Genomic DNA, 16,933 nt, shown 5'->3' on the forward strand with positions numbered 1-16,933 from the left:
ATTTCTAAAGTTTAGCTTTGACTGGAACTCATCCAATAAAAGAGCATTCAAAGTATTTTAATTTATTGATTTCTTTATTTTCATTTTAGTTTCTTTCTTTTTCATCGTGAAGCGGATGTTGGCTACTTAAATTACATTAAAAATGTGTGTAATGTGGTTTGACCACGTGGTTAGATAGCAAACTGATTGTCTGCATGGCCAAGCTAAACCACTCGTTTTAGAGTGGCTATTTTAAGTGCTTCGTTCTCTTGGAATTCTAAGTAAAAATTACGGAAGCGGGGAACAGGTGGACCCATGATGGTTTATATATTTTTCCATTCCATGTTAAATAAACAGTACATTGAATAAATTTGAATAATTCAGATGAATTTAGCTGAGTGAAAAGGGGGACTTTTCAAATCAAACAATGAAGCAAAGAATGAAGTAATATACATTTTGTAAAATTATGGAGGCAACTACCGTGTTGGAGTAAAACCTTAGTTTAATATAAACCAAGATACACACTTAACGTTTCGACCTTCATATATGAAGGTCATTGTCTGCAGCATTTCTGGCGAAAAAAAATAAAATAAAAATAAAAAATAATAAAAAAAAATCTTTACTACATCAAAGATAGAAGAGTCCTGTTATTATTATTATTATTATTATTAGTAGTAGTATTGTTATCTGTTAGGTTAGAAAATTAAATTGGGCTGGAGAGCAACATGTTTATATATATATTAAAAAAAATGAAAGAAAGAAAAATTATACACATAAATTTCAACCAATTGCTATGAGATAGTTTCCAATAAGAGCTGAAAACTGCTTAAAGTCCTAAAGTATATTGGAAACTAATTAGGCTGAATGTGCCATCCAATTCTTGGAATTCTTATTGTTGAGATTAGGGTGATTAATCATAATTTCACAGGCTTCTTTAAATTTCCTTCCATACCAGGTTTTTCTATGATGTAAAGAGTAGTACTTTTCCAATCAATTTGGTGTAAGATGTTGAGAGCGTGATCTGAGAGGCCTGCTTCAACAAAATTGTTATATTTAATGTGTATTTTTGTGTTTTTGTTTACGTATAGCGATTGTATGTCCAGTCTCACCAATATTTAAAAAAATGAAATAATATGAAAACTAATCGTTATGTATACATTTTTTTTTATTTTCTTATTTTTAAGCTTTATTTTCTTATTTTAAGGGAACTAACGATTTAGTTCCCTAACCGAGTAAGATTTTTTATTCTATCGACAATTGGGCTTAAGGATGCATGTTGTGTGTGGATATTTGGTGCATTGTCTATTGTGGGTAGCTTTACAAGAAAACTCTTGAGAAATGTTTACGCCTGGATGTGACATTTGTTCAGTAATTTACCAACTTTATTCTTTTCAGTATTCGTAGTATAATGATCTACGATTTTGTTAATTGGATTCATCTTATGCATCATATATTCTCGCATTCTGGTATTCCTTTCGACACTGGCGTTTCCTTTCGCTGCTTTTGCTATTCTTATTATTGCATAGCTCAAGTGCTCAAGTGGCATTTATAAATTAGGAAGAGAGTGTTCGTGTAACGGAGTACTTTGTCAAATGAGTACGCAGAATAGGGTGAATTAGGAAAACGGAAAACAGAATTTACGAATGTGATTTATATAGAAGGTTGGTGACAGCAGTGAGCTCTGAGACGTTTCCTCATTCGCGAACAAACACGAAGTGAAGCAATTCACCTCGACAGGCAGTGAACGACCAGAGACAAAGTTTGGCACCAATCCAGTGAAAAGTAGACTGAAGAATGACAATTTCTTGAGCACACATTCAAAACCATACATAATCAAATAATCTGGAGATTTCCATGGCACGATCCTACACATGCCTCCGACTGAATTAGAAACTGTTATTTAATACAGCAGTTTCCCTAAAGGCATGGGACTATCAATACCAATCCTCGTCAATTCCCTGCGCATTATTCGGTGAGATGGGTCGAGATCTGCCTGTCTGTAGCAGTTGACCGTTAAATGCATCGGTCAACTGCTAGAGACAGGCAGATCTGTTCGTCGGTACACGCGCTGTACCGACAAACAGATCGTGTACGACGTCGTCTGAGACGTCGTACACGACGTCTCAGACGACGTCGATCTGTCTTAGGACCACAGTTAATGCTTTTTAGACAAGCAAGGTGGGTTATTTATCCACTGATTAAACACCCGGAATATCTCTCATTTTAAGAATCCAGTTAGCTCTCCTGTTTTCAAAATCGTTGCTCCAGCCAAACCGGAGCACTTACTGTGGCACCCAGTGTAAGCCCTTTATTAAACTCCGAAATATCCTTTGTTTTTTCCTTGTGATCAATGCTAACGATCACTGGCCAACAGCATTCTTAAATAGTTGCCTAGAACACGTGGTGACGCACGTGACAAAGTATTTTGCATATACGTATTTTGCATGCGGAAGTGACGTTAACAATTTTTTTTTTTTTTTTTGGTAATGTGTATGTAGAGGATCCCTACCAGTGGTCACTAGTGGCCGGCCTCTAGCTCCAGGAGAAGGTGACTACTGAGGACCTTCTCAGTGTTTATGGTAAGGAGTGAGGTGACAATGATCGAACGCTAGTTGAACTGAATACTTTTATCTCCCTTTTTAGGAATAGTATGGATTTGTGATTATTTCAGTGTGTTGGAATAAGAAGCAGCTGAATTAAAAGATATAGTATAACATAAGAAAGTTGTTATTTGAAGACAACATCATGACTAGAACGCTTTTTACTATTTAGGTTACTTAAGATTCTTTTCATGTTATTATTGCTAAACGAATATGGTGCTGTTTTTGGTATGGAAAGAAGTTATTTTTATCGTTAGATGCTGTATCAGTGACGCTATCTTGCTGAAAGTAAGAGGTACACATGAGCAGGAGTCACATGGAATGACCTTTGCTAGTACTCAACTGCCATCTACTGGGAACTTTGTACGTCAAATTTGATTTTTGATGATGGCGGTTTTAGCTTACTTAATGTAATCTGTGTTTGAAGGTAGATATTTTCTCGTAAGGTTGGGATCCAAAGATTGAAAGTTGAAGACCGACCATGGTACGGGGGATAGCATTTGGTGAGGTCGTTCCACAAAGTCATCCTGTAGAGATACAGGAACTTAGGGAAAGGCGCCGTGAGGGTGGAGAAGGTTTTCAGGTTTTGGTTAATGAATGAGTGAAGTTAAGTCAATGCTTCTGCACCTCGTCCCACTTTATCAGCGAAAAAAGTAATGACGAGAACATTATTAATAGGTAATAATGAGGAGAATCAACCAGTTCGAAACAGCTGTCAGGTCAGTGAAACCTTTTGGAAATGGACTAATAGAACGCGAATATATAGACGCTTTGCAGGTTTTATGTTGTCTAAGTAGTCCGCACTACGGCAACTCGTGAATGCCAGTGGGTGTATTCCCGAAAACACTCTGTTCAACTTATGTTTACGAAACTTTCATAATTTCTAGATTCGGCTTTGAAATAATGCTGAATCTAATATCCTCTTTACTTATATAATTTTGCTTTGCCAAACTGAAGCCTTTTGACTGTTTATTTTAGTAAATAGTAAGAGTTGAGCTAATGACAGTGAGGAGCGGCCAAAGGAGTTTTCCTAATTTATAGCGATAAACTCAGCAAATTAATATTATATTTAATGTTACAAAATAATGCTGTGGCTGAAATTTGGGTTTCACTCAAAAATTGGAACTCTGCTTGCCCGTGTCAGTATGAATGCTGAGGGTGTTGTAAAATTTGACATGCAGCGAGTATGTGAAACGATACAAATCATTATATATTAGAAAAATACTTCGCTTACAATTTTGAAATTGATTTTCTTTAATATATTCCCGGCCTTTCTGGTGTTAAAGATATTTTTATGGAAATTTCAAATATAAACTTTTAGTTTGTAATGTGAACTGAGGGGAGAGGGATGTCGAGCTTCACGTCATTCAGATGGAGGATTGGAAAAAAATTTATATCAATGATGGGCCGCTTCGAAAGTTTTAAAAGATGGTGTTTGCTGATGGTTTCGAGACGGATCCTGGACACAGAACTTTCGGGATATCTTAAATCGTAAGTATTTTCCCTTTTCAGTGTTAGTTAGTTGGTTGTTTTGAATTTTCCACATTTGGTGTTAAGAGCAGAATATCCACATCCTCTAACCGCTGATTCATGCGTAATATTGATGTGAGATAGATTTATGATCTTTCTTAGATTGGATTCGTAATAATATATATATATAGACCACAAGGCGAATTCGAATTCAACTTTTAGATCATCGACAAAACTTCCGACAGTTTTGGCGAAAGTTATAATACCGCTTTGTCCTTTTCATCTAACGAATCTGTCCCGAGCAGGACCAATTTTGATGACATTTTGTCAAAATCTGTATAAATTTCAATTGCGTGATTTCAGTTTTTTCTACATTAGCAGAGGTTTATATAACTACACATAAAAATGACAGGAAATCGAATGCTGCAATCATGTATGAAGCCTCGTTTTTAAACATGCCTGGAAGCACAGTTTCATTCATCGCAATTGCTGAGATGAATGTAGATACGTGAACGATGACATCGTATCACTTACGTTTCTCTTGCGTTGAGACCACATCCTGCATATTTGACCTGAGGTGGTGTTAATAAACAGTTCCATTCGTTTCGAACTTCACACTAAAATTTAGGCGTGAACAAATTCGTATTGTAAAATTAAATAAATAAAAATCATTAAGATGACCAAAGTTTGCAACAATTTTGATGTTGCTGTTGTCTGTAATTATTTCCATTCTTGCCTATTTGGTTATTCATTTGTCATTCATTTTGCCATTTATTTGTCATCATTTTCATGCCTCACACACGGAACTTCCTTCAATCAGTTCCTCTGATGTACATTGAAGAAAGTTCCCCATGTGATTACACAATTACTAATGAAAATTAATAGGCATAAAAAGAGTCGTTTTATATTTTTCGAAAATAATGCTTAAATAATATATTGTTTATAGTCCAGTGTTCATTCATGTCTGTTTCGTACTGTGAAAAATATACACAGAAAAAAAAAAAACTTCGATTTTGATAAACACGTTTCTAATAAATTAAAAGGAAAAAAAACATCGTTTTTCAGTTAACTTTAGGTGTTAAGACTGCAGATTTCTACACATATAATAGGTTTAATAAAATAACCAATAAACCCAACAAAGGTTGTCGAACCTAAATCATCCGACAACCTAAATCATAATTTTGGTTTTTGAACCTAAATTATGCTTACTTCCTAAAATGCCTTTATAAAACTTATAAAGGCGTTTTATGCCACGGTTTGTGGCATATCACGTGTCATATCCCAAGTCCGCGGTGTTAGATTTTTGATGAAGCCAGACCAAACTTGGTGTAGGATTACGCCTTGGTTTAATCCTCCACCAAGTAAATTTGATGTAGGAATCCGGAGTATTTCAGAATCTTCTTGAGGTGTGATCAAGAGGATTCTTTCTTATTATGATCAATATATGGATATGGTATTTCTGTTTCTTGCCGAACTACTTGAAGCACTGTGTTTCCAGTATGGAAGGCTAATCCTGATTTACGCTGTCTTCTATTTTCTACGTCTTTTACGTGTTCAGACATGCAAATCCTCTCAAATCCTATCCTATATTCAAATGCCATAATAGTAGTGATATTCGTAAACTCCTGTTTTTTTCATGGTGGATTTAGCTTTGTTCCAATGCGTACAGCATAATTAATATAATGTTTTTTTGTTTGTGTTTTGTTTTTTTTTCGAGTGACTTTGTTTGTAAGTAAGAACTGCGAAGTTCTGATAAAGTCTGGTCTGCGTAATTAATTTTTCTAGTATTTTTATGTAAGTTTTGTCACCCTTCTTAATGTAAGTCCAACTACTTACGAAAGTTGGTGGGTTATGTTGTTTGTTTGTTTGGAAACAAGTGATCTCAGTACCGAAAATTACCTGAAGATCTGAGAAATCTTAGAAAGCTTCGTATTCAAACGTTGGGTTTCTGAATTTCGTGTTAGGCCTTAATGTTTAGGCCTGGTGAAACAACGAAGAGAACTGGATGATTGGAATGAAGCGATCTGATTGGAATGTAGGATATTATTCATCATTTAAAACAGATCGAAAGAGAAGAATCTGCTGAGATATTTAAAGCAATAATCCAAATCCAAAATCATGGAGCAGAAAAGAAAATCACCTTATAGGTGATTTTCTTTTCTGCTCCATGATTTTGGATGCTCCACTGAACGTGAAAGTTGCTTTACAGTTTGACATCACATTCTCATACCTGTCACGTGTCTGTTAAGTGTCCGGACGATGAAACTTGCGAATGCGAAGTATTAAACGTGCTTGCTGCTGTAATCTGGACGTAGCAAAATTCCACAACAGCGGTGAATGTCAAACACTGTAAGGAATTGGGGTATCATGGGGATTATAATAAAGAGCATCACTTTGGCCTGATTTTGAACTATTTTTGTATATAAATCCATCTGTTGGTGTTTCTAATTTCACCTAACTAAAGTGAAAGAAAAATACTGTATTTCGTTTTAACGAATTTCAATCGGAAATATTTCTTTACTTAAAAGGTCACAGTTAATTAAGTGATCAAAAGATTTGTTTTCTTGTAAGATTATTTTAGAATACAGGAACCTCTTTGACCCTTTAGTAAAGGATTTATTTCGTGCGAGAGGTATATTTCAGTTATTTTGCTAAATAACGAATGTTTAATTCTCAGTAACAGATCGACTAGCCTTGGTACACACAGGTAGTACCTACAGCTTCGGCCTACTTAGAAAGGAATTTTTATTACTCTGCAAGGTCCCATGGGAAAGTCACATTATTTGTCTCTTTCTTTTCACTTTATATTTTTTAGAAAAAATGTTAAAAAACGTTATGAGATCTACTACTACGCATATTGCAGTGCACATTACCAATATATTTCGCTAATACAACACATTACAGAATGCATTTTGTTTTGAAATTTACGAAATCAGCACAGCAGGGAAAGAGGCAGCGAAAATCCTTGAAATGATTCACGAAAATTCCCGACACATCACTGAGGTTTCCTGAAACAGAATGTTAAAAAAAAAAAAGAAAGAAAGAAAGAAAAATTCACGATATTATTTCGGATTGGATAAGAATGTAAATATAATTAATAATATTAATAATAATAATAATAATGATAATAATGCAATGGACTGTTGATTAAAATATATTTAATTCTGTTGCAGAAGCGAATTCATTTGTTTCGTCATCAGTAAGAAACGTTGCTGAAATCAAAATTCATTGCTTGTCTCTTGATTTATGAACGTCTTACAAGTGGTCGTCTTAAGGATATTTCATTCTTATTTAGGATAAAAATTAAGCACTAATTTTAGAAAAAGTTAAAAGGTTATTCGCGTGCAGTTTAATATCAAATTCTTTACGACATCCTTAGAAGTTCAAGCAAGTACTCGTATGACGCAGGTTGAGATTATTTTATCTTCATTTTATAAGTACGAAATCGTTCTTCAGAAAGCAATTATTTATCAATCAGACCGAATTACTGTTTAAAAATTAAAAACTGATCTTAATTATAAGGCAACGAACAAACGGAATTGTAACAGAAAGAAAGTTAAACTTACCTATTCAGCGACAACTGACCCACATTTCTGAAAAATAAAATCACCCACAGATTAATGTTTATGCCGCAATGGCAATTGTATATTGGTTTGAATTACTAAGTGTATGTTAAAAATCTATTAACTACCGAGAACTTTCTGTGGTAAAAATTCATTGACTTACCTTGAAAGATTCTCGAAACTTATCCATCAGCTGTGCTTCACTTATCCCACTTTTAGCAAAGCTGCATCGCTTGACCCCCATAATAGTCTGCAAATAAACCACATTTGCTATAATTTTTATTTACGCATAGCCAAATATGAAAATTATAAACTAGGAATTGATAAATTGTATTTTTTTTCTAGCTAAGTAGTGTGCAGTTAAACGTAACCTGAATTATCGGATATTTTAAGATTAAGAGGATAAATAAATATAAGAAAAAATATCTTTCAAGTCTGTTATTTACTAAATAATGAATAACACATTTTTATATTTACTCTACCTGTCCACATGCCTACCACTGTAACGGATAATCCCAACCAGTCTCTTGATACCTATGGATTTCATCATCAGAACTGATCCTGCTAACTACGTAGTAAATAGTGTATGTGATCTACGTTATTAAGACCAATCTACTGCTGATAGCTTTTTCTAAGGAAGATTGCATAATCAATTAGGTAATCAGGAGTTGTGTGAAAGCATAACAACGTCTTGTAGGTGATCTTTGTGACCTCTATGCCTCATGCACTTGGACTATTCTCCTGCGCGAATCTGTAGGGAATCCGCTTAAATATGACAAGAACCTCTGCATTAATATCGCTGAACAGTTTGGTTAAACTCATTTCGTTGCGCTTGATATCTCTAACATCCCTAAAGACTTTGATGAGATCTGGAACAAAGATCTATTAATTAAGCATCCATCATATGGCCTATCCTCTGTCGTTTTAAACTGGATTGCCAGATTTCTAACCAAACCCACACTGCGTATTATGACTTTTATCTTCTTTTTATGCAAGTAACGCCCATTCTGTTCTGCCACCCACACTCTTTCTTCCACAACTCTTATTTGTATGTTGGACTGGTAGACCACTGGAGAAGTTCACTCCAATTTACCAGCAGTCCAATACACAGTTTTGTAGATGACAGCACATTAGACTCCTCATTCTCATTTGACAAACCTTGCGCTACAGATGTCATGAGAACTTACAGAACACCAAACTCATTGCCTTTAATACTGAACTCAATCCCTTCTTTACTCACACTTAGACAACAGAAGTTTTACAAGAGAAGTTTGCTTCATGTCATTGGAATGCCTGACATTGAACAAGCCACAGCTTTTCTTGCTATAAACATTGGTATTTCTTCGCTATCCGAAAAAACTAGTATTTCCCCTCTCGATCAAATCGTTATTTAACTCCAAGCAGACGTTTACCTTATCGAAATCCACGCATCGATAGCGTATTGCTTTCACGTTTTAAAATCAAGACAGAAGAGGGTAATTAGGTTGATTACTAGTTCAGTACCCCCACTTTCATACTGGCGTTTGGTTTCTGAAACACGCAACTTCTACAAGCACTTTCATGCCAATTGTTCATACCGTCAACAATGTTTCCTTCCTTCTATTAAATCCATTGAAAGGCACACAGCTGAAATCCAATACAGTTTCATAGATCCCTCGAAACAAACCAAAAAATAAGTTTCACTTCATCCTCTTTCAGTTCTTGCAATGCTCTTTTCTACAACAGTCCTCCTTCCTACTTGCTTCCAGAAAAATACGATGCTACAATCTTTAAATCAAAAGTTTGCAACTGCCTTCATTTACACCTCTCAACACATCAACAGTACGTAATATCTATTCACTAATCAAGTCAAAAGTATTAGAGAAAACGAAAATGTTAAAATGGCCCTCAATACGTTAAATGATGACAAATACCAGGTTAATTTGAAAGAAAACTACCCATTTGGGAAGAAGACACAGACACGTACAACCACTATGCTCTCCTTTTACCAAGCAAAATAAGCAGCAGTGTTTGAAGAAAGAGGGAAAGTTCAAATTTTTCTGGAAATTTTTTTCTCTCTCTCTTGATCCTACCTGTGTTAATCGATGGCAACAAAACTGATTGCAGCTGAACTCGGTGTGTTGGCGGTATTGACGGGAAGGCTTGGCTTTTGCGCCTTACGTACAACTCGACGTTAAGAAAAATATATATACCATTTTGTAAGAGTCTAGCCCAATTTCTCTTCAAAAAAAAGGAGAAGAAAAATGGATTTATTTCTTATTGTATAGATATATGGATTAAACTTATGATTTCTATATGAAGAAACTTAAGATATCTATGATTATTAATACATTTATTTGTATTCCTTTTAGCACGCTAATTTCTTGATTCAATTATGCATCTGACTTACGTCTGGAATTCCTGATCCAGATTTAACTCCTTCACACAAAGAGCCCACCATTTCATGGGAGGTTGAAACTTCCTTCCGGCCAACTTCTTTGGCGTATTTCTTCCAGACCTCTAAAACCTCTGTTGATTAAAAAAATCATCAGAATAATTTAAACAAGAATTTTGCCGAACTTTCAGCAAAGTCTTCTGCTAATATTGTGCATTTCGTTTGATAATGAGCAAAATACTTCTAACACCAATTGAAAGGATAAAGTTCAGAAATCTGGATAGTCCATCACCTCTTCCTCCTCCCACCACTAGTGGAGGGAAGAATGAAACAATTTGAAAGTTAGTTAGTAATTGATTTCCCAATAAGATAATTATGTTTATGTTTGATCATTGGTCATATCAAACACGTTCAAGTCTCCCGTACAAATTTACTGCATCTGAAAGGTCACGATGCCCTATCAACGATAACAAACTCTTTCAAACGGATTTCACTATTAAAGTTTACAAGTGAAATTGAAGATCTGCTTTCACACGTCCGATTTCCTTAAATAAATGTAAATTTCTCACAGTGTTTTCGTAAAGAGAAGTCGTTATATGTTTATTCTATTTTTTTGAAAAACTTAGAATTGTATTATTAAAAAAAAAGAAAGATTATTCTAAAATATAATTATTAGTATAATTATTATTACCGGAAACCCCAAGGAGTCGGCAGACTCATCGAGGGGGGCCCTAACATCATGTCAAGAACAACTATTCGACATTCAGACAGTATCTATCATACCTCGCCTTAACTCATTCATGGTTTTAGCACCCACAACAGACTCTGGCAACTTATTCCGCTCATTCACAACTCTCCAAGTAAGAAACCTCGTTCTAACACCTTTGCTAACCACACTCTTTCCCAACTTCAATGTATGGCCCGTAGTCCTCCCACAACCAGTCCAGTTCTCAAAAATATCTTCTGAATTAATCTTATAGAAACCCTTCTGTAATTTGAATGTCTCAATCATATAACTCCTTTTCCTCCTATCAACCAATTTAGTAACCCACAAATCTTCAACCTGTTCTCATAAGGTTCATTCCAGAGACATGCTATCATCTTGGTCACTCGTCTCTGGATCCTCTCCACCTCCTCCCCATCAAGAAGAAACCCTGGCACCCATATCTGGGCACAGTAGTCTAGATGGGGTCTTATCAAGGCTCGATACAGAGGAACAATAACTTGTCTCTCCAGGTTAAAGTGTTTTTCAGCAACCAAGTGATCTGAGGAGCTGAATTAGCCACTTTTGCGATGTGCCCCCTAAACTTCAACTTCCCCGCCAACACTCCCAAATACCTGGCCTCGACAATCTCGTGGAGTACGGTTCCTCCAGTGTGGTATATTGCTGCTAATCTTTGCACCCCAAAATGCATAACCTTACACTTTGTCAGGTTAAATTGACATCCATTCTCCTTAGCCCAGTCCTCCACACTATTCAAATCATTTTGCAAAATTTTGACATTTTGTGCACTGACTATTGCTCTTCCCAATTTTGCATCATCAGCAAATAAATGAACAGTTCTCCTTAGATCCGTTCCTATATTTAGTGAACAAATTGAACAATAGTGGTACAAGAACAGAACCCTCTGGCACAACATTAGTCACAGGCCGTCTTCTGCATTTTACTCCTGAATAAACCACTCTCTGAAATCTCTCCATCAGCCACCCTCCTATCCATATCACCAACCCTATATCCATCCCCATATGCTGCAGTTTGCTGATTAGAATTCCATGTGGTATCCTGTCAAAGGCCTTAGGAAGGTCCAGTAGAATCACTGAAAACCCATTATCCTTATCCAGGTCAGCCGCCACTGTGTTATAAAACGTGAGCAAGTTACTGAGGCATGATCTACCCTTCACAAAACCATGCTGTCCCCCATACAGTATCCTATTTTCATCTATCCAATCCTGCATTTTTCCCCTTGACTATTTTCTCCAGGACCTTGACAACGATTCCTGATATCCTGATCGGTCGGTAATTTACAACAGCAGTCTTGAAACCTCCTTTATGCAGTGGAACTATCTTCCCCTCTTTCCACTCCCTCGGGACTAACCCAGACCTGAGACTCAATTTAAACAAAATGGTCAAGGGCACTGACAATTCTTTAGCCTATTCACTTACGACAGGAGCTGGTATACCATCCAATCCCACAGATGTATTGACATTGAGCTTTTGTAATAGACTATTCACCTGCACTTCATTAGCCACAATTCCCGTATAAGCTATTGGTTCATTCATTCCTGCAATGTCACCACCTGGATGATATACTCTTGCAAAGTGCTCGCTCAGTAAATAAACTATATCAACTGATTCGGTTACCTCCCTACCATCGGCATTCTTTAAAATCAATCTGTCGTATGCATTTTTTCTTTTACTCGCTACATATAAAAAAAAAACTGTTTAGAATTATCTTTAGCTTTCATACCTAATTTTCTTTCATAATCCGCTTTTACTTTTCTTACCACATTCGTTACCCTTCTGGCCTGCCCGTTATACCGTTCATGTACCTGCAAGTCACCTTTATCCTTAAATTCCTTCCACAGTTGTTTCTTTTTTGCAGCTCAAGCTTAATGGTGTTATTCATCCATTTAACCCCTACTTGATTTACTATTCGGACTTTAGGTATGCAGTGAGCCATTGCCTCCAGCAAACACTCCTTAACCACCTCCCATGCACTATCAACATCCAGACCTTGCAGTTTTACATTCCATGGCACTGAACCAATCAAACTTCTAAGCTTGTCATACTTACCAGCCCGATAATTCCACATGTACCCTATGTTAACTGTAAATTCCACACCTTTAGTAACCTCCCAAGTCAAGTCCCTATGATCACTCTCACCGATTGGTGGCAACGTGGTCATATTCGTTACAGCCAAATTCTCAAATGCAATTACTAAGTCTAGCTCACTCTGACCCCTAGCATTTTCCATTATATGCTGTGGCAGATAGTTTTCCCTTAATAACTGCATAAAATCCAATTCCTTCCTCCCATGTGTCCTCTGCCTCTTCGAATCAATTCTACCATAGTTGAAATCTCCCATAATAATTACCCTCCTTCCACTCATTTCATCAATTTGCTTGTGCGTACTATCTCCACCATCTATTCCATCACCTGGTCTACAGCAGAACCCAACTGTATATTTTGTTCTGCTAGTCTCAATCTCACATCAAATAGCTTCAAATGGACTCTTTTTTCTATCCTGCAGATCCACTTATATGCTCCTTCGCCGCAGCTCATCAGCTATCATCAATAACACTCCCTCACCCCCAAAAAAATTAACGTGGTTTAAATTTTTAAGAAATGAAATTCTTTACAAATGTTTTCTGAATTGAGCGTAAATCCTTTTGTAACAATCTTTATGGACGCAATCTTAATATTCAAAGTTCTTGAAAATGATGTATTATCAGATTCTCAATCTATTAGTCAATCTTTTATTTAATTATCCAAATAAGTTATATGTTTAATTAAATATTAAATGTACTAAAATGTTTTAATTGTATTTTTTTTCATTAATCTTACTTTAATATGACTTTTATAATTTTTTTTTTTCAGTTGTAAAGGTATTCTCGTTTATTTTTGTATTCCTATTTCTTTCCCTCGGGTCGCAGACGGAATTCAAACCGAAGTGTCCAAACCAGACTGTGATAAACAATCACTAAAATGTTGTTTGCATTTTCAAACAAAACCGTCAAAATAGCTAAATAGCCAACTAAGTAGCTACAGAATGTGTGATATTTTGGTTCGTATTACTTCCTCATAGTGAAGAAATACGAACATGATTCGACCTTCGGAAGCAAACGATGACTTACCTCTCGTCCCGTATTGTCAAAAATGCAGTCCACAAGCACGTGATGGTGGTCAAGGGCTACAAAGATTAAAAATGCGAAAGCATAACTCAGGAAACTACGTTTTCAAATTATCGAGAAATAAAGAAAAAGTCAATGCATTGGTAAGATTTTTAATAACAGATTATTTAGTACAATTCTTAAGTATTGAGAAGCAAACCTTTCTCGTGAACTTCCACGATGAGCATTATTATTAAAATACCATCTACCTTCCGATGTAATATCCTATAGCGTAACTAATTGAACAGCGATTTATCAATTCAAATGAACTAAAATTAAGAAACGAATAAACTTACTGCAATCTCTTTGCATTTCCTTCACGAAGGCATTGTCGTCTGTCCCGAAACTCGCCAGAAGCAAAGCAGTGGCGATCATAATCAGTTCTACTCATTTTGCCGTCTATCACTTTTCTGATGGGTTCTAATAATATTCAATTTTATACCATTTCTGGATATTATAAATTCTTACAATGGCTGATGCATCAGTATGCAACACCAAAACGCCAATCCCCAGAGACTCAAATTGTTCTCTCAAGGCAAAACTCCCGGGAAATCTTAAGCTCCCGTCAGCGGGAGCCACTGATTAAGTAAAGGCCTTTCTAAAAATTAGGCGATCCCCAAGACAACTCCCTACGAGTGACTGAATGATCGTCTAACTCAGCGTTCATTCCACTCAGTGACAGGCTCGCCCTACCACTGAGGGGAAACGCATCCGCCGACAAGACCTACACGGGATATGCCGGAAAACACCTACGTCCGAAGACTCAAACTGATCTCTCAACGCCAACTCCAGAAATCTTAAACATTCCTCAGCGAGAGCTGAGTAAGTAAAGGGGCTTCTAAAAATTAGACTATCCCCCAGACCACTCTAAACTAGTGACCGCCCAACTTAGAGTTGATTCCGCTCAGTGACATTCTCCCCTACCACTGAGCAGAACCGCTCATAATCCAGGGAAAAGCACCCATCGATGTAGCCCATATAGAGGCTCTACCGAAAAACGACTCAATTTGCTCTCTCTCTCTCTCTCTCTCTCTCTCTCTCTCTCTCTCTCTCTCTCTCTCTCTCTCTCTCTCTCTCTCTCTCTCTCTCTAGGCAAAACTCTCCAGAAATCTTAAGCCCGATTTATAAGTAAAGGCCTCTCTGAAAAGTAGGCGATCCCCCAGAGCACTCCCTACGAGTGACCGAAAGATCGTCCAACTCAGCGTTGGTTTCATCCAGTGACAGGCTCACTCCACCTCTGAGCAGAACCGCTCATATTCCAAGGAAAAGCATTCACCGAGAAGACCCCACGCTGGAAATCACTAATCCCGGAGATTCAAATTTCCTCTCAAGCCGAAGCCTTGAGAGAACAGAAACTCTCGTTCAGTACTAAGGAACTTGAAATGTTAGAGAGATGTATTTTTCAAAAGCAAACTCTCCGTCGGTGCGCAGAGTATTTACTAAAATAAAGAACCGAAAGGCTTCAGTTGGACGATGCAAAATTCGCAGAAATCAAGTGGATACTGGATCGAGCATTATTTCAAAGCCGAATGGAGACACTATGAAAGTTTCGTAGAAATAAGTTCGGCAGAGAGCTTACCGGAATACACTCACAGGTATTCACGAGTTGTCTTAGCGCAGACTACTTAGAAAACCTAAACGATGCCCAAGGGTCTATATATTCGCTTTCTATTAGTCCATTTTGAAAAGATTTCACTGGCCTTACAACTGTTTCGAGCTAGTTGGGTCTCATCATTATCACCTATTATCGTTTTCGCTGATAAAGTTGGACGAGGTGCAGAAGGATTCGTGCAAGCATTGATCTGCTCATGTGTACTTCACTCACACAATACCAAAATATGAAGAATACTTGATATCTAACTGCACAAATTCTGGATCTTTTATTTACCAATTCCCTTCCAGGTATGTCACCCTCTTATCTTCCTCAATTAGACCGGAATATTGTGCAAGTTACTTTTCTCAACAAAATGCCCTTCCCTCGACGCCTTTCCCTAACAGCTTCTGCTCGTGTATCTCTACAAGATGTCTTTGTGGAACGACAACGAAAATTCTATCTTCCGTTCCATGGTCGGTCCTCAACTTTCAATCTTTGGATCCAAACCTGCGAGAAAGCATTTACCTTCAAACAGAGAATACATTAAAGTGCGCTAAAACAACTATCATCAAAATCAAACCTGACGTGCAAAGTTCCCAGCAGATGGAAGTCGAGCATTCAAGTACTACCAAAGTAATTCCATGCAACTCCTGCTCTTGTGTATTTCCGCCTTCTGCTTTCAGCAAGACAACATCTAAAGATGACTTTTTTCCATACCATAAACAGCACCATATTTCTTCAACAAAAATGACATGAAAAGAATCTTAACTAACAACATAAACAGCAAACAGCATTCTAGTCATGACGGCGTCTTCAAATAACAACTTTCTTATGCCATACTATATCTTTTCATTCAGCTGGCTCTTATTCCAGCACATCGAAATAATCACAAGGGAGATAAAAGTATGCCGTTCAACTAACGTTCGATCGTCATGATCTCACTCCTTACCATAAACACTGAGAATTTCATGAGTAGTCACCTTCTCCTGGAGTAGAGGACGGCCAACAGTGACCACTGGTAGGGGCTCTCTACATACACTTTACCAATAAAAATTATAAATCTTTAGAGATGTATGTTAACTTCACTTACACATTCTTACTATTGAAGAATGCTGTTGGCCAGTGATCGTCAGTATTGATCGCAATGGAAAAACAAAGGATATTTCGGAGTTTAATAAAGGGCTAATTGTGGGTGCCACAGTAAGTGTTGCAGTTTGGCTGGAGCCTCGATTTTGAAAACAGCAGAGCTGACTGGATTCTTATAATGTGAGATATTCCGGGTGTTTAATCAGTGGATAAATAACCCACATTGCTTGTCTAAAAAGCATTAACTGTGGTCCTAAGAGAGATCGACGTCGTCTGAGAAGCTTGTACCGACAAACAGATCTTCCTGTCTGTAGCAGTTGGCCGAAGCATTTAACGAAAGCTGTTCACGACCCAACTCACCGAACTATGCGCAGGG

This window comes from Typopeltis vanoorti, chromosome 3 (genome assembly GCF_054136105.1).
Source record: "Typopeltis vanoorti isolate ZY-2024b chromosome 3, IOZ_Tvanoo_1.0, whole genome shotgun sequence".
NCBI classification, from domain to species: domain Eukaryota; kingdom Metazoa; phylum Arthropoda; class Arachnida; order Uropygi; family Thelyphonidae; genus Typopeltis; species Typopeltis vanoorti.